This window comes from Lathamus discolor, chromosome 4 (assembly GCF_037157495.1).
Source record: "Lathamus discolor isolate bLatDis1 chromosome 4, bLatDis1.hap1, whole genome shotgun sequence".
Lineage (NCBI taxonomy): Eukaryota > Metazoa > Chordata > Aves > Psittaciformes > Psittacidae > Lathamus > Lathamus discolor.
In genome coordinates, this window is record NC_088887.1 from 78,237,531 (window position 1) to 78,260,584 (window position 23,054).

A 23,054-nucleotide genomic window follows, 5' to 3' on the forward strand; every position below is an offset into this window, starting at 1 on the left:
ATTACGTGTTTAATTAAAATGGCTGATTTTATGATACACTTGTCATAAATTGTATCAGTCTCTTTCTTCATGCTCATAACGATCATTATGCACACATAAGGATGAATGAGGTTCTCACATAGTTATCTAGTATGCACCTTTCTGGAGATACCATGTCCAAGTTTAAGCACAAAGCAGACTAAAGACAACCTACCAATAAAAAAAAATTTACAAAATATGAAGAACTATCTGTTTGCCTTTTTTAATTCCTAAGTAAGAAAAATTCCTGAGACGGTATACATAAAGTGAAAATTTTAGTTACTCTCAAAGCCCAGAGACAGCATTGTCAGACTGCATTGTCAGACAGCTATACTAATATTATGAAGTTTAAATAACACCTTTTGCAGTGACTTCTGGTTGTGCCAAAATGGCCACATGGTTGTGAATTTTGTACAATTGTCTTGGCTGCTCAAATAGTCAAAGTCTCACATACACATCTCCTTTTCAGTTGCTCATAACATTTTCTTCTGCAACATGTACTGAATAGACTAAAACCTCTAAGTCTTGCTGCACACTACTAAGTATTAAGAAGTTTGGATAATCTACAAAAAGGTTTCAAGAGAGGTCAAGTTTTGCAACATCTCTAAAGTTCTTCATATAGCTGAATATCAGACTTGGTGGCAGGTAAGAGCATTTCATAAGAAAGGTAAAATAAAATTACACTGGTATAATTTTTAAACTACATTAGTAGTATCAACCTGCTTCAAATTAATTATATCTTTAACTATTTTGTTTATAATACAAAATCATTGAGAATCATGAAGACTTGGTAGTATGTGAGCCATTAGTAAAGGATTCATCTCATTTATTAAGGTGACCTAAATGAGGCACTAAAGATAGAAGCCTTATTGCTTTATATTCATTCTACAGTCAATGGACATCCAGAACACAGATGAGGGATATCTTGGCAAGGTATTTACTATTAGGTAGAATCATTTTCCTGAAAGGGGCTTTTGCAGTCAGAAATTAATATTAATTAATAAAATTAATCTCTAATATGACTGAAAAAAATAGTATAAATAAGAATCAGGCATTCACAATAATGACCTTGTTGTGAATACTGTTTTCTATTGTAAATTACTCCTGAAATTAGAAGAAAGATGAATTTATTTAGCCTGATATTAATAATGCAGTATAACTTCCTTTTTGTTGGATGCCTAAAGGAGAATTTGGGCTGTGAAGAATGCACAAAAGTGAACCCAACTGAGCTCACCTTGGAATACGCTTGTGAGACCTCACATACCAAAGCTTTAATTTAAAGCTCTGAAGCAGCTTACTTCAGTGTCAAATGTGAAGTACAAAAATGTAAAGGTTAAGCAAATCCAAGGCTTACTTTTCCTTTCCTTGGCTGAGATAATGCGGAAAAAGTCTTTATAAAATGAAATGGGTTCACTGTCAACTTTTCCTGAGAAATGTTTTGTATGATAGCAATACGCAGTACACTCCAAATGGTGAAGTTAAAACATCAAGACCTGTCACCTACTCAGTAATTTGTGAGGTTACTGATGTTATGCTCTTTAAAATTAATATAGTATCAAGCATTGATGTAGCTTTTATTTCTATGTAATTTTTTGTTTATTTAAAGTTATAATGAGAAGAATTAGTGAGTAAAAAGAGCACAGACAGTTGTACAAAAGGGACTCCTGCAGACCTCATTATGTTTGCAGTATTACAGTGTCTTCACTGAACACAAAGACACATATGAATGCTAGTCAGCTTTCATTATACTCGTAAAGAACAATGAAGGCTCATAACGTGTAGCTGGTAGCTTTGTAAAAACATAACAGCTTGTTTTTAATGGGTCCTTCATAGCTATCTAGCAAAACAGTGTTTTCCAAAAAATAGCTAACAGCCATTTATGTCGCAGCTGCCTTATTTGTCACTGTGAATTGAGTATTTTTCACTGTATTCTAGTTTATAAACAAGAGAACTGTCCTCTCCTACCTACTGTTCAGAATCAAACGAAAAAAACCCCAAACCCAAACAATAACCCAAGTTTGACGTATTCTAAGCATTAAGGATTTGAACTGTCTGAATAATAAAGAAGTCACCTTTAGACAGATTCATTCAAATTCCAATTAGAGTTTGTAGGACATTTTATTGTTCATTTTTTGAAAAAATCATGTATAAGGACTCTGTTCTCATGAATATTTATGGAATTAATATTCTCACTTAATATGTTTAATTTTCATGTGGACAGCTGCATTCTTTGACTATTTGTTACTCAGTCATTTGCTTATTTTCCCATATTTAAGACTTTCAGTTATGCAATTACAAAAAAGATTATGTGTCACCTAGGTGAGCTATCCCTCACTGAAATGAAAAATGGCAATGGGAATCACCACAGAAGTCTGAGAACACTCACAGACTGCATTTTATTTATTTTTTTAATGGGAACTATCCACAGCTAAGTAACAGATTTGTAGAAACCTGTACTGGTTCACAAATAAGCTGTTTTCATAAAAATTACTTAGTTTGTCAAATAGCTTATTCACAAAATAGCTTAACATTTTCTTGTTTTATTATGTCTTCAATCATGAAGAATCTCCAAAGGTTGACTGTCAGGATTTACTCTACTTTTACTGCATAAAATCTTATGTATTTCAAAAGGCTTGGCATGGGGGTAGGGGAAGAGTGGGCGAAGGGGAGAAGAGGAAGAAAGAAAAAAAAAAGTGCAAACCCAAACTTACATCTACTAGTTTTAATTTCTATCTGACCTGGAACAAATTCTGACAGAATTATTTACACTCGTATTCTGTTAAAATTAAAGTTGGGTCCCCAGCTTCTATCATAATTTCCAGAAGGGTTCTTTTTCTGGTATGGAATTCTACCACATCACCATTAAAAACTAAATAAGAAATTAGATAACGCAAATAGTGGAGGTAAATTTTAGTCTTCCGTTTCTCATATAAATGTAATGCCCTGATTTAGGTATTAGGACAGCAACAAGAAAGGGAAAAAAAAAAAATCCCTTTTTGAGGAATTTCTCTACCTTGTCATATTTGGGAAATTTTGGAAACAACTCCTGATTATGTCAAAGAATTTTGATTTCAAAATGAGTGAACTCTCAGTTAATGGAACTTCTGTCACAGATGGTGGTATGCGTTAGGTATTGGTTGTTGAACACATGAATCATCTTGCCTGATTATCTTTTATACAGGGGTTGAAAAGGCCTGAGGAAATCTTTAGCACACACAACACAACTATAAGGGGAATTTCATAGAATCATAGAATAGAATCATAGAATAGTTAGGTTGGAAAGGACCTTAAGATCATCTAGTTCCAACCCCCTGCCATGGGCAGGGACACCTCACACTAAACCATCTCAGCCAAGGCTCTGTCCAACCTAGCCTTGAGCACCACCAGGGATGGAGCATTCACAACCTCCCTGGGCAACCCATTCCAGTGCCTCACCACCCTAACAGGAAAGAATTTCCTCCTTATATCCAATCTAAATTTCCCCTCTTTAAGTTTTAACCTGTTACCCCTTGTCCTATTGGTACAGCCCTTAATGAACAGTCCCTCCCCAGCATCCCTATAAGTCCCCTTCGGATACTGGAAGGCTGCTATGAGGTCTCCACACAGCCTTCTCTTCTCCAGGCTCAACAGCCCCAACTTTCTTAGCCTGTCTTCATACGGGAGGTGCTCCAGACCTCTGATCATACTCATGGCCCTCCTCTGGACTTGTTCCAGCAGTTGCATGTCCTTTTTATGTTGAGGACACCAGAATTGCACACAATACTGCAAGTGGGGTCTCATGAGAGTAGACTAGAGGGGCAAGATCATCTCCTTCGACCTGCTGGTCACGCTCCTTTTGATGCAATCCAGGATACGGTTGGCTTTCTGGGCTGTGAGCACACACTGCTAGCTCATGTTCATTTTCTCATCAACCAACACCCCAAATCCTTCTCTGCAGGGCTGCTCTGAATCTCTTCTTTGCCCAACCTGTAGCTGTGCCTGGGATTGCTTCGACCCAGGTGTAGGACCTTGCACTTGGCATGGTTAAACTTCATAAGGGTAACATCAGCCCACCTCACAGGCATGTCAAGTTCCCTCTGGATGTCATTCTTTCCCTCCAGTGTATCAACCGAACCACACAGCTTGGTGTCATCGGCAAACTTGCTGAGGGCGCACTCAATCCCACTGTCCATGTCAGCGACGAAGATGTTAAACAAGACTGGTCCCAACACCGATCCCTGAGGGACACCACTCGTTACCGGTCTCCAGCCAGACATCGAGCCATTGACCACAACTCTGTGTGCGGCCATCCAGCCAGTTCTTTATCCACCGAGTGGTCCATCCATCAAATTGATATCTCTCCAATTTAGAGAGAAGGATGTTGTGTGGGACAGTGTCAAACACTTTGCATAAGTCCAGGTAGATGACGTCAACTGCTTTACCCTTATCCATCAATTCTGTAGCCCCATCATAGAAGGCCACCAAATTGGTCAGGCAGATTTCCCCTTAGTGAAGCCATGTGGGCTGTCACCAAGCTCCTTATTTTTCCTGTGCCTTAGCATGCCTTCCAGGAGAATCTGCTCCAAGATTTTGCCAGGCACAGAGGTGAGACTGAATGGTCTGTAATTCCCAGAGTCATCCATTTTCCACCTCTTGAGAATGGGGGTTATATTTCCCTTTTTCCAGTTGTCAGGAACTTCTCCTGACTGCCATGATTTTTGAAATGTGATGGACAGTGGCTTAGGAGCTTCATTTGCCAGCTAAAGTTATCCTTATCCTAAAGTTTATCCTTAACCTAAAGTGTTAACCTTCTTCCATAATTCTCCACTAAAGAGCAACCTTCAGAACTCTCAAGTGGTAAATTACTAGCTTTAACACCATATTTAAACACACAGAAACTGCGTATATATGTAATATAGACATATACATAAAAATGTGAAAACATGCATGATTAAAAAGTAGTGTTAGTGAAAATTCATGGAAAGAAAGTGAGAAATCAGTAAACGAAAATTCTATCTGACAGATATTTTAACCTCAGAAGACAACTAGGCAAACTATAGTTTCAGAACAAAACAGAATCTTTAACTAAAACTAAACTAAGTGTAATGTCACTTGTGAAAAAGTAACAAAACTATATCTAGAGAGAATTGTTTTCTCAGCCTCAATTATGAATGCTCCATGATGCTACAAAATACGAAGAAACATCATTTGGGAGTTTATTAAGAAGGTTCACAAGTTAGTGCTAATGTCAGAAGATGCCTACGAGATTTTAGCAATTTTTCTGCTGGGAGATGTATATCGATTCTGACAGTTCTAAGTTGTTTTGTAGATATACACACCGAGAAGGAAAATACTTCATCTATCAGCGCAATATATTTTTTATTTAGTCTGAAAAAGTGTCCCCAAAGATGATTTAGAGAGATCATAAACCAAATTTTTTTTCTACAGTTCATTATAAGAGTTTTAAACTGACAACATATTAAATACAATGCAATAATGTGATTATATTGATTAAAATAAGCATATTTATAGAACACTTCACACATGCAATGAAGTTTTCCAAGGAGTGAACATAGGAATGAAAACGGAAAAAAGCATATTGTGGATAAGAAAAGCTGCACAGCAGTACACTCAGTCTTCAAAGAGATTTAAAATGAGGTATAAAAAGGTAGTGTACCTCTTCTAATATTTATGTTAGGTGAAAAGGAAACGTAAGTACTAAAACTACTTAAAGAACACTTGGAGTTTTAATTAATAGCTTTGCAGCTGTGTTTAGACAAAGCTTGTACCCTGAAATAGGAATTGAACAACGATTACGAAGATATACACTCTCCTTTCTTTTATGTAGAATTAATTACTTGGATGAAAATGCCAGTTCATTGGGATTTTTAAAAGCTCTTTGATGACTTAATTCACAAAAGTCAGTGTGAACAGAGATAGGTTAAGACTCGGGGTTTTCAAAAGGTTGATTACTTAATGTGTTGTTCAAAACCACACAATGAGACAGTAAAATAAAACATCAATATGCCAATATTTTTCTTACATAGTGAAACTAAAGCAGCGCAACTGAGAGCTGTGACAAAGTCGCTGTTAGATCTGTATTAAAAATCAAATGGCATTCATGTTCGAGTTAATGTAATTAGACCTTATTGTTGATTGCAATATTCTGTTCATTTTCTACATGTGCAAGACAGCAACAGTTGTGAAAAATAGATCCAAAGGACTTCTGAAGCTAGACACAGACTTTGCCACTGCAGAAACTGGGCAAAAGTTTATCTGTGATATTGTCAAATTTCTGGAAGGAAATATTCCTTCAGTTTTCTGGTTTTATATTGAAGAGCAATTTTAATGCTTGTCAATCATCTGTATAAGAGAATGAGTCATAATTTTTAACCCAGCCAATTATTATAAAGTATGAATGACTGATTTAATTATATAACTATAGAAAATAGGGTGATTGTTTCCAGCTCGTACTGATAATAGTAATATTGAAATAGTGCTTAGATAGTATGGGATTTGTCCAATGTGTTTAGTACAATGCCTATGAGAGAAAGAGATACATCATTCTCATGATTTAATATATATGAGAAACTGAGAGAAAATACTCTAAGGGCAGAAATTATATGGGACTTCAACATCCAAATGAAACTTGGAACATACTTTGTAGCAGATATTACCCAGTGTAGATTGCTAGTGTCAGCGCTGCAGAGAAGTGAGAAATTTGCTGCCCTCAAGAGTTAGGGGGCTACAGCTGTGCTGTTTTTTCCTATAGAAAATAGCTGGAAAAGAAGATCAAACCTGAAAAGATGGTATTTTCTGTTCCTCTTCCCTTCCTTCCCCTCTCTCCTCTCCTCCTCACTCTGTCCTTAATATATTAAATTGTCTGGTCTTTGAAAGCACTGGACTTACTTTGCATTACTTCAGTGAATTTATTCCAATTCAGTGCGATTCAATGAAGTTACATGAATTTTATATCAGCATGCAATTGCAAAGATCTCCTTATAATAAAAGTTTGTAACAAAACAAGATTCTGTGTGAATTCCTCTGCCTCTTCTTTCAGTTCCACACTTGCTGTTCCTACTATCTTGGATTTTTTTATTCTCATCAGTTTGTTTCAAGTAACTTAACGTTTATCGGTTTACAGTGCTGTATGATCCATTACCCCAACAGCTTCTTTCAAATTAGTAGTTTTTTGAAAATTCTTATCTTAGCAGAAGCACACAAAACTAACATCTTTTCTAAATGACCCCTCTTGGGTGTCATCTTTTCAATGCATCTCATTTTCACTTTTGTGGTGGATTGACCCCAGCTAGCAACTAAGCACCCACCAGCTGCTTGCCCCGAAAAGGACAGGGGAAAGAATTGTTAGAGCAAAAGGAAATAGAAGTCATGGGTCGAGATAAAGATGGTTAAACAAATGAAAGAGGGAGGAGAAAAACACCCACAAGTGATGCAGAGGCAATCAGGTAATCACCACCTCCCATCAGCAGACCAGTGCCTAGCCAGCCTCTAGGGAATGGGTATTTTGGAAAGACTACTCCCCAGTTTTAGTGCTGAGCATGATGTTACATGGCATGGGATATCTGTTTAGTCAGCTGATGTCAGCTGTCCTGGCTGTGCCTGCTCCCAGACTCTTTTGCCCACCCCCAGCCTTCTTGCTGTGGGAGCAGATTGAGAAACAAAGAAGGCTTTGATGCTGTGCAAGCACTGCTCAGCAACTGAGAAAATTTTGGTGTGTTATCAACGCTGTTTTTGTCACAAATGTAAAACATATCACAGCATGAGCTGCTATGAACAAAATTATCCCCTCCCAGCCAGACTCGGTAGAACTTTTTACCTATAAACTTGGTGAAAGTATGCTATCTTCATCACATGAAGGGATGATTTTTAAGAAAAAATGATACTTTTAGTTTCATAATTGCATTGAGCAGTTTAGATATCACACAAGAGTGCGAGCAGTAAGGAGCCAGAACTCCTTGTTCCCAGAAGAGTGGCCCTATAAAGTATTAATTCATGTGTGCATCTTTCATTTTGTCAGCTTCAGAATTTTTGAAGCTGTACCACTGACCAGCCAAAAAAAAAAAAAAAAAAACCTAACAAAAACCAGACAACCAAAAAAAAACCCAAAACAAAGCTGAAAAAGATTCCCCATCTTTTATCTGGACAAGCCTGTATCCTGATGAATTAGAAAATTTTCAGGGAAATTGCATTCTGCTATTTTTAACTTAAGAAGAAGAAACTGAATTTAACTTGTACACCTTTTGAGTAGTTCATTTCTCAGATATTATTGTTGCATTATTACAAATGTATAATGCATAAATTTACACAGTTCCTAACCTGAATAATGGCAGCCTAAGAGAGGGCTGAAGGAGTACTAGTCCTCTGCATAAAAGTGAATTTAATCTAAAGCCATCTGACTCAAACATGTCCTTAAATTCAGAACAGATACTCCAAGGTGTTGTTATGGAGTTTCAAGACTTTTCAGTACTTAGCAGTACAGCTATGAGGAATGCACTATCTGGGAACATTATCATGCTCTAATCTTGAACGAATAGAGCTTCAACAAATTAATGTACTATTCCACTGAACTGAAGAGAGGCACTGTAGTATGAAAGACTTTCAAATTTGTAATGTAAATTAGACAAAGGCAAGCCAGATTTAAACATGCCTCTGAAACAAATGTCAGGCTAGGCTTTCCCAAATCTGCAGCATATTTCAGTGTATTCTCATTGTTTTGATTATGAGAAACAAAAATCCACATAATCATGGGTGACAGCTTGTAGCATCTCCTGCCCTCTTCAGAAATTGAAGTATTTTCTTTGTTCTTGTTTGGTTTATATTTGCTTTGTTTTGTTTAGCAGTACTTACCTCAAGAGAGACACTCATGCTTTCAGCAAGAGCCCTTTTACCTCTACCCCTCTATAATCTTAATATAGTCCCTTTTAGCCTGGATTCCAGGCACTGACAGTCTATAGAAGTTATTCTGCTCCTGCTCTCCACACTTGCAGTAAAAATTATTTCCTTGAGCAAGAAAAGCATAAAAAGAGCTCGCTTAATATCTTTATGCCTAAATTCTGGTATGATTGATCATACTCAGGCTTGTAATACAGTACTGCTTTTGTCAGTGGCAGGCCATAAGCCTTTTAGTGAATTTGTAAGGCCTAAGGACTGAGGCTTGTCAGGCTTGTTCAGTCCTCGCTTTTCCTGACATGCCTGCAGTTTGTTTTACTTGGTTTAGCTGTGACAGCAATTTCCCTAACTGACCAGGTGTCTGAGGCTTATTTGTTTTCCTGTTGTCTTTCTGTGTGGTACAACTAGAGTTTTATATAGATTTCACTAGCAAACAGTTGTTTGATGTAGAATGAGATGTTTACAAGTCTGGAACTCTCAACTCTGGAACAATGAGGTAGCATAGAGAAAGGCAAGATAACAGGTGCCTTGAGTAGTGGAGGTACATGATACAGTATAGAGGGGCACAAGCACAAGAAGGTGTGAGATGGGGCACAGGCTTGGCCCTGGCAATCTGACAGCTATGAACAGCTAACCCACTGTCTGTTAAAGACAAACAGACTGGGACCTGGCTAAAGACAGGTTTTAGAGGTAATAAAGAGAAAAAAGGAATAGTATCTGCATAATGCATAATGCATTATGAATTATGAAACCATCAAAATGAACAACACATTCCAAAGGAATCCAGATGCCAACAACTTGATGAAACACCAACACCACCACCAAAATGAAACAACCAGCCCCCAGAACTCAAGAAGTTACAGCTTTGTTTTCCTACATCCACCATAATTTTTACTTTATTAAGTAGGATCTCTGTACTTATCCAGTCCCACCTCCACTTGGCAACCTATTCCAGTCTTTTGCATACTTCTGCCACGCTGATTCCACAGCTGAAGCATCAAAGAAATATCTGCAGTGGTAGCTTTAGAGAAACCTTTCTCTTCCTGTTAAGAAATAGATGAAAGTCAGTTTTATATTGTGCCTATACACAGGCCTGGCATGTAAAAGAGATGGGTCAGTTACTGAACCTCTTTGCAGGCAAGCCTAAGTGCTGAAGGATCCAAAAGCTATCCCCCAGCTCTGCCTGTGGGCAGGAACTGATAAAAGCTTGAAGCGGTGATTTGATTCTGACTGCATATTTGGAATCACAGGATCTCTATTCTTGCATGCCTTCCCTAAGCTGACAGCAGAATCAGCTCTTGACTGTGTTACAGATTACCTTAGAGCTGTCCTAGATCCAATAGTACTACACATATGGAAAGTAGGAAACCTTGCTATAAAAACTGTGGTGGTAATAGTCCTTGGCCATTGTGGCTCAGATCTTGAACAGACAGGTTTCTAAATGCTTACACATAAAACCAGGATAAAGTGTGAGTAGGAGGTAGGTATCTAAAACATGTATGTATGTTCTATCTTCTGGACTACAGGAAAAAATAACAAGGTTTGGCTCACTTTTCAATTTGAGGTATCCTATGACCATAAACAGGGTAAGAATTGATGCTCTCTGAAAAGAGCATGAATAATTAGACTTGTTAAAATTTTGGAGAACATAACATAGTGTCAGTTTTATAAGGTACAACACTTAAAAACTCTTCTGTGAAAATCAGTGCACAGGACTTCTGACTGTGACTCACCAAGGTGCAAATGATCTGTATTATATTTTCATGTTTATGTATTTCTGTGGAATAAGTTAATTGAACAGATTTATCACTTCCCCAAATCATGAGGAAAATAAAGACTATTAAGATTAGTTAGATTTTGGTTTATAATTCATCAGCTCATACAATTTCAATTTCAACCATAAAATAAGGAAGCCTGTGTGCTTTGCTAGAGAGGATATTTCAGTAGCCTCGCTTTTCTTTTAAAAATACATATTAATCTTGTGAACTCTGATTAAAACAGTAAAATAATGGATTACATGAAAACCAACTGTAAAAAATAGTTCTAAAAGTTATAAATAAATATAGAAAAGTTAGATTAAACCACACAGTAATTTCTTTAAATACGACTGCCAAACACATATAACTGGTTAAGGAATAAAAATCAGAAGCAACTCCTAAAGAAACATTTAAATGCTCAAAGTGTGACTGATAGCCTATGTTCAGAAGTATAATCCACCAAAGCTAAATAAAATCTGCTTAAATACCCAGGAAACTCAGATAACTGTCCAAAAAGCTATTGTGTCTCATGTTCTGCAATACAAATTCTGAGCATCACTGTCTTTAAAGGACTGAATATCAAAATATACACCCTGCTTAGGGCTTCTTGAGATCCAGACACTAAGCTTGTGCAAATTGTTTAGTAGAGTTTATGTCCTGGGTTTACCAGTAGCCTTTTTTCTCGTTCTTAGTAGCTGGTGCGAGCTCTGCGTTTTGACTTCCAGCCTGGGAACAGAGCTGATAACACCAATTGTTTTTAATTGTTGTTAAGTAATGTTTATTCTGGCCAAGGACTTTGTGAGTCTCATGCTCTGCCGGGGATGAGGGGAGGCCGGGAGGAAGCAGAGACAGGACACCTGACCCAAGCTAGCCAAAGAGGTATTCCATACCACAGCACATCATGCCCAGGGAGGTAACTGGGAGTTACCCGGAAGGGCATGGTCTCTCTTCAGGGAGGTCAAACTCGTTTGGCAGTGGTATCGTATTCTCTTCTCTTGTTATTTTCTCTTATCATTGTTATTATTGGTGGTAGCAGTAGTGATTTGTGTTATACCTTAGTTACTGGGCTGTTCTTATCTCAACCCGTGTGAGTTACATTCTTTTGATTCTCCTCCCCATCCCCCTGGGAGCTGGGGGGGGAGGGTGGAGGTGGGGAATCACAGAATCACAGAATCACAGAATCCCAAGGGTTGGAAGGGACCTAAAAAGATCATCTAGTCCAACCCCCCTGCAAGAGCAGGGTAACCTACAGTACATCACACAGGAACTTGTCCAGGCGGGCCTTGAATATCTCCAGTGTAGGAGACTCCACAACCCCCCTGGGCAGCCTGTTCCAGTGCTCTGTCACTCTTACAGTAAAGAAGTTCTTCCTGATGTTAACGTGGAACTTCCTATGTTCCAGTTTACACCCATTGCCCCTTGTCCTATCACTGGATATCACTGAAAAAAGCCTAGCTCCATCATCCTGACACCTACCCTTCACATATTTGTAAACATTGATGAGGTCACCCCTCAGTCTCCTCTTTTGCAAGCTAAAGAGACCCAGCTCCCTCAGCCTCTCCTCATAAGGGAGATGTTCCACTCCCTTAATCATCTTTGTGGCTCTGCGCTGGACTCCTTCAAGCAATTCCCTGTCCTTCTTGAACAGAGGGGCCCAGAACTGGACGCAATATTCCAGATGCGGCCTCACCAAGGCTGAGTAGAGGGGGAGGAGAACCTCTCTTGACCTACTAACCACTCCCTTTCTAATGCACCCTAAGATGCCATTTGCCTTCTTGGCCACAAGAGCACATTGCTGGCTCATGGTCATCCTCCTATCCACCAGGACCCCCAGGTCCCTTTCCCGTTCACTACTTTCCAGCAGGTCAACCCCCAACCTGTACTGGTACATGGGGTTGTTCTTCCCCAGATGCAAGACTCTACACTTGCCCTTGTTAAATTTCATCAAGTTTCTCCCCGCCCAACTCTCCAGCCTGTCCAGGTCTCGCTGAATGGCAGCACAGTCCTCTGGTGTGTCAGCCACTCCTCCCAGTTTTGTGTCATCAGCAAACTTGCTGAGGGTGCACTCAGTTCCCTCATCCAGGTCATTGATGAAAATATTAAACAGCACCGGTCCCAGCACCGACCCCTGAGGAACTCCACTAGTCACAGACCTCCAGCTAGATTCTGTGCCATTGACCACAACTCTCTGCCTTCTTCCTTTCAACCAGTTCTCGATCCACCTCACTACTTGATCATCAAGCCCACACTTCCTTAGCTTATCTATGAGGATGCTGTGGGAGACAGTATCAAATGCCTTACTGAAATCAAGAAAAACCACATCTACCGCTCTACCATCATCCCTCCACCTAGTCACTTCCTCATAGAAGGCTATAAGGTTGGTCATACATGACTTCCCCCTCATAAAACCATGTTGGCTGTTCTTAATGACCCCCTCATCCTTGATATGCCTAGTGATGGAGTCAAGAATAAGTTGTTCCATCATCTTTCCAGGGATGGAGGTAAGGCTGACCGGTCTATAATTACCCGGGTCCTCCTTCTTGCCCTTCTTATAGATTGGTGTGACCTTTGCCATCCGCCAATCCTCAGGCACCTCGCCCATTTCCCACGACTTACCAAAGATGATGGAAAGTGGCCTAGCAATGACCTCCGCCAGCTCCCTCAGCACCCGTGGGTGCATTCCATCCGGACCCATCGATTTACAGATGTCCAGTTTGCATAGCTGATCCCTAACCCAATCCTCATCTACCAAAGCAAACTCCTCCTTTGTCCTGACTCCTTCTGGGGCTATAGAAATCCGGGGCCCTCGGGGAGAGTCTGCAGGAGTAAAGACAGAGGCAAAGAAGGCATTCAGCACCTCTGCCTTCTTTATATCCTCTGTCTCCAGGGTACCCACTTCGTTCAGCAGTGGGCCTATATTGCCTCTTGTTTTAGTTTTATTTGCTATGTATTTGAAGAAGCCCTTTCTATTGTCTTTAACCCGACTAGCAAGATTGAGTTCCAAGGAGGCCTTAGCTGTCCTAATTGCCTCCCTACATCCTCTAACAACTGTCCTATATTCCTCCCAAGCGGCCAGCCCCTCCTTCCATAATCCATAGATTCTCCTTTTCCACTTGAGTTTGCCCAGCAGCTCCTTGTTTAACCACGCCGGTCTCCTAGATCCCTTACTTGACTTCCTACTCATTGGGACGCTCCGATCCTGAGCTTGGAAGAAGCGGTCCTTGAATGCTAACCAACTATCTTGAGCCCCTTTACCGCCTAGTACACTTTCCCATGAGACTTCCCTTAGCAGTTGACTGAAGAGGCCAAAGTTGGCCCTTCGGAAATCCAGAACTGTGGCTTTGCTAGGTATTCTATTCCTCCCACACAGGATCCTAAACTCCACCATCTCATGGTCACTGCAGCCAAGGCTGCCATTGACCGTCACCACTTCGACCAAACCCTCCTTGTTGGCGAGTACTAAATCTAGCAGCGCTGCTCCCCTAGTTGGTACGTCCACCATTTGCATTAAGAAATTATCATCAATGCACTCGAGGAACCTCCTAGACTGTGAATGACTGGCTGTGTGAGTCTTCCAGCAAATATCGGGGTAATTAAAGTCCCCCACGACGACTAAGGCATGTAGTCGCGAGGCTACTTCCAGTTGCCTGTAGAAAGCCTCATCAACTCCTTCGTGCTGATCAGGAGGTCTGTAATAGACCCCCACAACTGTATCACCCGTGCCAGTCAGCCCCTTGATTCGTACCCACAGACATTCCACTTGCTCCTCATCCGACCCCGGACAGAACTCAATACATTCTAGTTGCTCTCTCACGTAAAGAGCAACTCCACCACCTCGCTTCGCTGACCTATCTTTCCTAAAAAGGACATAGCCATCCATGACCACATTCCAGTCATGTGAACTGTCCCACCATGTCTCTGTAATCGCCACTAGATCATAACCTTTAGCCCGCACACAGACTTCTAACTCCTCCTGTTTATTCCCCATGCTGCGTGCATTGGTGTACAGGCATTTCAGGGAGCCAGTCCTAGTACTCTTTTTCCCCTGCGGGACAGGGTCTAAAGAGCTATCCTTTCCCACACGTGAAACAAGAGATTGATAGTCCTCCTTAGCCCGCCATCCTTCAATCCCTAGCATGTTCCTCTTGGGCTTGTCCCCAACAGGCCCAGTTAAATCCCCTCCCCCCTTCCTAACTAGTTTAAAGCCCTGTCAATAAGCCCTGCTAACTCCTGCCCCAAAACCCTTTTTTTTCTCTGGGACTGGTGTATCCCGCCTGTCACCAGCAAACCAGGTGTCCCATACAGCAGCCCGTGACTGAAAAACCCAAACCCCTGCCTTTGGCACCAGTCACGTAGCCATACATTAACCTGCAGAGTCTTCTTATATATCCCTTCACCCTCGCTTGCAACAGGTATGGAGGCAAACACCACTTGCGCTCCAGACCCTTTAACCAGCCGTCCCAGGGCCCTGTAGTCTCTCTTCATTGCCCTTACGTTCCTCGTAATAATTTCGTCACTGCCAACCTGAAAAACCAGCAGTGGGTAGTAGTCAGACGGCTGCACCAGTTCAGAGAGCTTCTTTTTAACATCTCTAATCCGAGCCCCAGGCAGGCAGCAGACCTCCCTGTGTGGTGGATCCGGTCGACAAGGAAAGGCAGAGGGGCGGGGAGTAGAAACTGTGTGGCTGACTGGGTTTAAAACACCGCAAGCACATACAGTTCTAAGAAAAGAAATAGCAGAAATTTGAAACTCATTAGAACTTTCCTACACATAGTAATCAACATGGCTACAGTAATGCTGTAGTAACTACCTGGGTGACTAGCAACATTCAGTCTAGACTATTCAATCCGAAAATGATGTCACAAATTGCTTACCACACAATAGCAAACAATTATACTAAATTATCTTGAAGTGAATACATAGCATGGGTGAAAATACAGCACTTTGGAGACTTGCTGATTTTGGTTTTTTTTTTTTTTTCACTAGCTAAAATGAGTGCTTTGTTAACAAAAATATACATGACAGTTCTGATACCCCTGTTTTATTCTTGAAGTTTGTTTAATAGCTAATTTTAATTTTTCTAGGGATAGTTGAAGTAAAAAGTATTGTCCCTCTTCATGTTCTGGTTTGCTATTTTACCCACAAGTCTGTAACTTTCCATAACATGACAAGCAGCTAATCAAGAAAACAAAACTAGGGAAATGATTGAGTTATGAACATTCAAGGTTAAATTAACTTCAAAGGAAACTAATTAATGAAAATGTTGAAGTGAAAGCAAGCAAAACAAATAAAACATTTACATTATTGTACTCTGAGACAAAAATGGCATCAGTCATGTTATTGATATTACTTGGTATATTTGAACATAAGTGTGTCTTCATACTTCAGGTTTTAAGATTTTTACAAGGAAAAATGTTCTCTTTGAAATATTAGGCGTTGTGAACAAACAAATATTTTGTAAGAAACTGTTGTCATCATAAGCAAATGGAAAAAGCATTAGAAGAGAATTTCAGTTTTCAAATGAAAACTTTGTTTTAAGAAGAAATAGAAACCAATTTTTTTGTTTGTCTGTTTGCTTGTTTGTTTGAAAGGTTTATTTTTACAATTGTTTCTCTTGGGAGAATAAAACTTGTATAATCAAAGATTTGACCAGCTAAATAATGACCTCACTCCTTTTAGATATTCATTTCCAGTTATCTTGATCATTCTGTAATGAAATTTATTTTTGACTCCTTGGGTGCCTATACATTTTCTTATCCACCGGGACATGTTTCTAGCACTAGGCAGCTTGTCCTTACATATAAAATATCAAAGGAAGGATGCTATTTTTAATGTGAGTTTTATTTCGCATAAATGGAGCCTTCAGCATGAACTCAGAATGAAGAATATTGGACATATTGAATATTTTGATGATACAAAGTTTTCTTGTATTGGTTGTATGTGAACAGCTTGACTTTATTTTCTTTCTAGCTGTATTTGAGCTGCATTTGATGACATTTTGTCCTTTCTTGATACAACATCAATAAAAGTAACCAAAAGTATAGGCACAGAGCAAGCAGGCTGTTTTCACTGTTCTTCCTGCAGGGTGAATCATGCAGGGGTGTACTAATGTCAAGGCAAGAGTCCATTGCTACGCAAGATATCATTTTTTGTTTTGGTTTGGTTTTCTTTTGTCAGTGAAACTGCTAATAAGTGTTTTAACCCTTGCTAAAGACAGACAGGAACTTCTCTCAGCTAAGATCCTCCCCATATGCTGTTGAGAATTGAATGCTATTAAAAAGACTACTTTGCTAAGCACATGCTCAAAAATCCAAAGCTTCTCAGAGAACCTTAAACATTAGAAAGAGAAGGTTCTGACAATATATGGATTTGTATTTAGCAGTACTGTATTTAACCTGCTTCTGTTATGAACTGAGCTTGCAGCTGGCACTGAAGAGCAAAGAACAGAAAAGAGTAATTTCATGCTTCCTAATATATTCTTCTGATGAGTAGATGTTTAAACTAAAAGTACATTAAATTTCAGCATGATCCAGGAGATGCACAAATGAGCTGACTGATGAGCCCAGAGATGAACTAGGGCTTATTTTCTTCATTTTCAAACTGTCATGGTTTAAACCCAACCACAAACCTCGTTTGCTCACTTCCCCCCCTTCTTGCCCTCCCCCTGCTCCTGGAGGGATGGAGAGGAGAATTAAAAGGAATGTAACTCCCATGGGTTGAGAAAAGAACAGTTTAGTAACTGTTATACACAGTATAACACAAATCATTACTGCTACCACCAATAATAATAATGATAAAGGAAATAGCAAGAGGAAAGAATACAACACCTCAACACCAGCTGACCAATAACTCGCCCCACTCCCCCCAGCCGAGCACCGACTGATACCTCCTCCAACCCTGCAGTCCTAGCCCTTCCGGGTAACAACCCGTTACATCCTGGGGCCTGACATGCTGTGGGGCCTGACATGCTGTGGTATGGAATACTTCTTTGGTCAGTTTAGGTCAGGTATCCTGTCTCTGCTTCTTCCCTCCTCCCCTCCTCCCTGGCAGAGCATGAGGCTCAGAAAGTCCTTCGCCAGTCCAAACTTTAGAGCAGCAATGAAAAACATCGGCATTATCAGCTCTGTTCCCAGGCCAAAAAAAAAAAAAAATGAAAATATAGCACTGCACTAGCTACTAAGAAGGAGAAAAATGACTGCTACTGCTGAACCCAGGACACAAATCCTCTCACGTTTTCAAGATTTATATAAATTCCCACCTTTCCTTGATAGATTATTAAGGTAAGCATTATCTAATGGATCTTAAAAAGTTTTAATTAAAAAAAATATACTTTGCATTTTACAGGTTTATTAGCATAGTGTGCTACACAGTTTTGTTAAAGATTTTTAGTCATTGTATTCAATGGAAGGCAGGTGATCTAACTATCATAAAAATCTGTCCCATTGTCCTTGTATGATGCTACTGTTGTATCAGAAAACATAGTTATGTGTACAAATACATATATATATATAAAGACATATATAGCAAGCTTCTCCTTGATGGTAGCGACGGCAGTGACTTAGATTGTGATTAGACAGTATCATATAGCCTAAAGTTATTTTAGTCACTTTTCAGTCTGTCACTGATCTAATCATCCACTACTATAAAACTTCTTCCTTTTTATTTGCAAACAGTAGGTACTGAAACTTCATATTCTGTCTAATGTTAATGATAGGTTTCCTTTCTTTCAAAAAGTGAGCTCTTCAATCATTTATCCACTTAGCTCTTTGCATCTGAAGCCTTTTATAATTGTCATATAAGGCTTTCTGTTTTTTTCGTGTCTGAAAATATGAATTCAGAGTACATGCATATTTGGTAACACCTGTACAGAATGGTAGATAAATGTACTTAGTGACGTTTATGGATACCAACACGGGAAGAGGAATAAGAAACCAATGCAACTCCAATCTTTTCTCCCCTTTTTTTTTTTTTTTACAAGAAAGACAATTCTTTCTTAAGTATCAATTTCAGTATTTCCTTCTACACACAGCAGATCATAAATGATCAGATCACTGACACAGATAATTAACTTGATAGATAGGAAGGATATAAATTATCATATCTATTACAGTAACTACTATAAGCATGACTACATTAGGCTTTCCCAGATGAGATTTAAAGCACTTATTTAAGGCAGAGCTAACACTATTGGAGAATTCGGCAAAATATAACCATTATAATAGTGACTCCTAAGCAAGATACAAATTTTGTGTGCAAGTTTCCTGTAAGTATGACTTATGCGTCTTGCTTTCAAATGTACAATGTGGCTTTTGTTTGTGCCTAACAATGAAGACAACTCTGGACAAGACTTTCTCACTTCTTTCAGTCTTTAATAGCCTTTATTAAAACCATAGAATCATAAAATCAACTAGGTTGTAAAAGACCTTTAAGATCATTAAGTCCAACTGTTACCCCAGGGCTGCCAAGGCCACCACTAAACCATATCACTGAGGGCCTCATCTGCACGGTTTTTGAATACTTCCCGGGAAGGTGACTCCCCTACTTCTCCGGGCAGCCTGTTCCAATGACTGATCACCCTTCTTTGTGAAGAAATTTTTCCTAATATCCAATCTAAACCTCCCCTGGCTCAGCTTGAGGCCATTACCTCTTGTCCTATCACTTGTTATTTGGGAGAAGAGACCAACACCCACCTCACCACAGCTTCCTTTCAGGTAGCTGTAGAGAGCAATAAGGTCCCCCCTTGAGCCTTCTCTTCTCCAGACTAAACAACCCCAGGTCCCTCAGGCATTCCTCATCAGATTTGTGCCCCAGACCCTTCACCAGCTTTGTTGCCCTTCTTTCAACCAGCACCTCAGTGTCTTTCTTGCAGTGAGGGGCCCAGAACTGAACACAGTATTTTGAAGTGCAGCCTCACAAGTGCCTAGTACAGGGGGATGTGATCGCTTCCCTGGCCTTGTTGATTACACTACTTCTGATACAGCCCAGGATGCCAGGATGTTTAATTAAACAGAAAATGCCTACTCTTTTCTCTGCCTCCCAGTCACTTGACATCTGTCTCTAAATTTGGGATCCAGTAGGCCACAATTTTGTGCGGATGGAAAAGTAGGTCACAAAACTCATAACAAAGCTTTCCTTTATCCTCCTTTTCTACCCAGCTTCCCTACTGAGGGAGATATTATCTTCACAGAAAACCCCTTACTTCTGTGTGATTATTACAGGAAATTATTATCGATGTAAGAGATTAAATATAGTTTATTTTCTAATTGGTAATGCATTTCAGTTGAGGTCCTGTAGTTATCTGTCATGAGATTAGTGCTATTCAGCTTTTTAATTATTTACTTAGCTGACTGATAGAAATTGAAGTGAGGAAAACTGTGCATGACCCCAAAACTGCAGAGGTTGAAAACTCCTATCATACAGCAGACACAAACATGTCCAGGAAATTCCAGAGGAGCATTGAATATAACTTTCTGATACAGGTCCTAAGCCAGCTAGGAAAAGGGTAACACCTGTTTAGCAGCCAATCACTAGTGGTGTTTCCCAGGGCTCAATTTTAGGATCAGTTCTTTTCAGTGTTTTATCAGTGACCTGGACACAGAAGTTTAATGCACACAAAGTAAGCTTGCTGACAATACTAAATTAGGAGGAGTTGTTGATTCCCTTGAGGCTAGAGAGGCCTTAACAAAGAGTTCTTGGTAGATTAGACTGCTGGACAATAACCAATCATAAGAAATTTAGCAAGGATAAATGCTGGATTCTTCATCCTAGTGTGTAACCCTGGGTGGATTTATAGACCAGGGGGCAAGAAGCTGGAATGCAGACCTGTAGAAAGAGGTCTGGAGGGTTTGATTGATTGTAAGCTCAATATGAGTCAACAATACGCCCTGGAAGCCAGAAGGACCAGCTGTATTGGGGGGGGGGGGGGGGGGGTGGGCACTGGGTTGTGGCGGGGCAGGCATTAGGCACAGTGTAATTAGTTGGTTGAAAGTGTTCTCCAACTTTACTCAACATTGGTGCTGCCTCATCATGAGCACTGTGTGCAGTTTTTGGCTCCTGGATATAAGGATATAAATATATTAGAATGTGCCAGGGGAGGACAACAAAGATGTTGGAAGGACTAAAGGCATGACTTACGCAGAGTGGATGAGGCTACTAGGATTGCTCAGATTCAAGGAGACTGAGGAGTGACCACATTGCTGCTCATGAGGCTGAGCAGAGAAGGAGGAGCTGATCTCCTCTCTGGTGTCTGATGACAGACTATGAGGGAATAAGGCTCACAGCAGCATCATTGGAAATTCAGATTAGGTATTAGGAAAAAGTTCTTCATTGAGGGGGTGGTCAAGGGTCGGAACAAGCTCCACAGGAAAGTAGCCATGGCTCCAAGCCTGTCACTGCTTAAGAAGCATTTAGACAATGCTCTTAGCTATATGACTTGACTTTTACATTGTCCTGTGTGGTGTCAGGACTTGGACTTGGTGAACCTCATGGTGCCTTCCAATTCAAGATACTCTATAATTCTCCAATTCTAAATAAGGTATCTCAGAATACTTTTAGAATGAATAAAAGGAGATGAGCTCTTCTAGGGCATGACTCATCTCACCCTAAATTAGATTTGTATATACAGTCATCCAAATTGTTCCTTAAAATGGCCTGTACCTTCTTATTTACAACAATACTATTTTAGAATTTAAGACAGCTCCATTAGCGATGTCTGAAGTTATGTTGGTTGAACTATATCCTTAGCCACTTTAGTTCCTCAGCATTGCTAAAAAATCTTCTAAAAGGAAAACAAAATAAAGAAATATATCTGAAATCCTAATCTCCTTTATTAAAGTCAAGTTTTCTTTCGTGAACAAGATTTAAATTAAGGGATGGTATCAAAATTTATTTTGTTTCTTTTTAAAAGGAAACTCAGTCATCCATTCATTGCACTTAATGCAAGTTGTTAGAAAGTTTCTTCATAAATTATAATTGTTTAAATGAAAAAGCTCATTCTTTTTAAGTTTATAATAAATGAGATACAGGTAATATTCTCTCCTTTTTTTCTTTCTTTCTTTTTTTTTTTTTTTCCCTGCTGTTGTATTACCTTTTTATTCATTTCATTTCCTAATAGGGAGTGCATTACATTGACACATTCCTCAAACGTCTGCATGATGTGATGTTGTATTTTGTTGATCTGAATGCAAATACATAGACACAAATGCATTGAATGCATCCCATGTCTTTTTCCTGTTTAAAGAAATCTCCTTACAATAGATATGTCACAGGTTCTGTGTCATATCTGACAGCACAATGTGGATGCTTCAGATAACCTAGGGTGTCTCAGTTGGCACTAGATACTTATGCTGAGAAAACTGAACCACCTTGACTCTCCCCACTGACTAGAAAGCTAGATACAGATATCAGACATAGAGGTTCATCTCATATGTCTGGAGTTAGACAAGTTGAATTCAAATTTGATTCACTGGGCTATAAAGTCATAGATTCAGAACACTTGGGGCTGGATTGGACTTCTTGAAGTCATCTACTCCAACCCTTTGCTCAAAGCTGGTCCACCTTCGAAGTCAGATTCACAACTGCTAAGATTCCAGTATTGATAAATACCTAAGTATGCATGAGAAAACTGAATGGAAAAATTTCTCTAACATCCTAAGTATATATTTAAAATAATTAAGTGTTTTTTTCAAGAGAGATAATTCTCCTTTATAGTAAACATCTGGAATTATAAGCATATGTATTGGGCATGCCTGAGGTAGAATTAATTTTCCCCAAAGCTGCCCTCATAGTGCTGTGCTTTGTATTGATAGCTATAAAGGTGTTGATAACACACCAGTCAGTGTTATCACTTTTGAGTCAGTGAGTCCAGTTAATTTTCTATCCAACTTATAATCAGCAATCATCTGTACCATTGCTTGCACCCAGCCTTATTTCCCCACTGGCAGATGTGGAGGGGATGAAGTCCACCATGAGAACCAGGGCCTTTGATTTTAAGGCTTCTTCCAGCTATCTAAGGAAGACTTCATGTACTGGCTAGCTGTAGCAGACACCTACTTTAATATGACTTGTGCTGGTCTCTCATCTTTATCTAGAAGCTCCCAAGCAGAAATTCAGAGGAACCTGAACGTGATGGAGAAATTAGCCAGTGGGAACCTCAAGAAGTTCTGCAAATGCAAATGTCAAGTCCAGCACCTGAGACAGACCCACTTCCAGCAACAGTGGAGGCTGGGGGTCAACTGGCTAGAAAATATCTTTGCAGAATTGAATCTAGGAGTGCTGGTGGAAAAGCTGAACATCAGCCAGCCATGTGCCTTTGCGGCAAAGGTCAACAGCATAGCATCCTGGGTTGATTAAAAAGACTGTTTCAGCAGGTCAAGGAAGGATGTTTCCCCT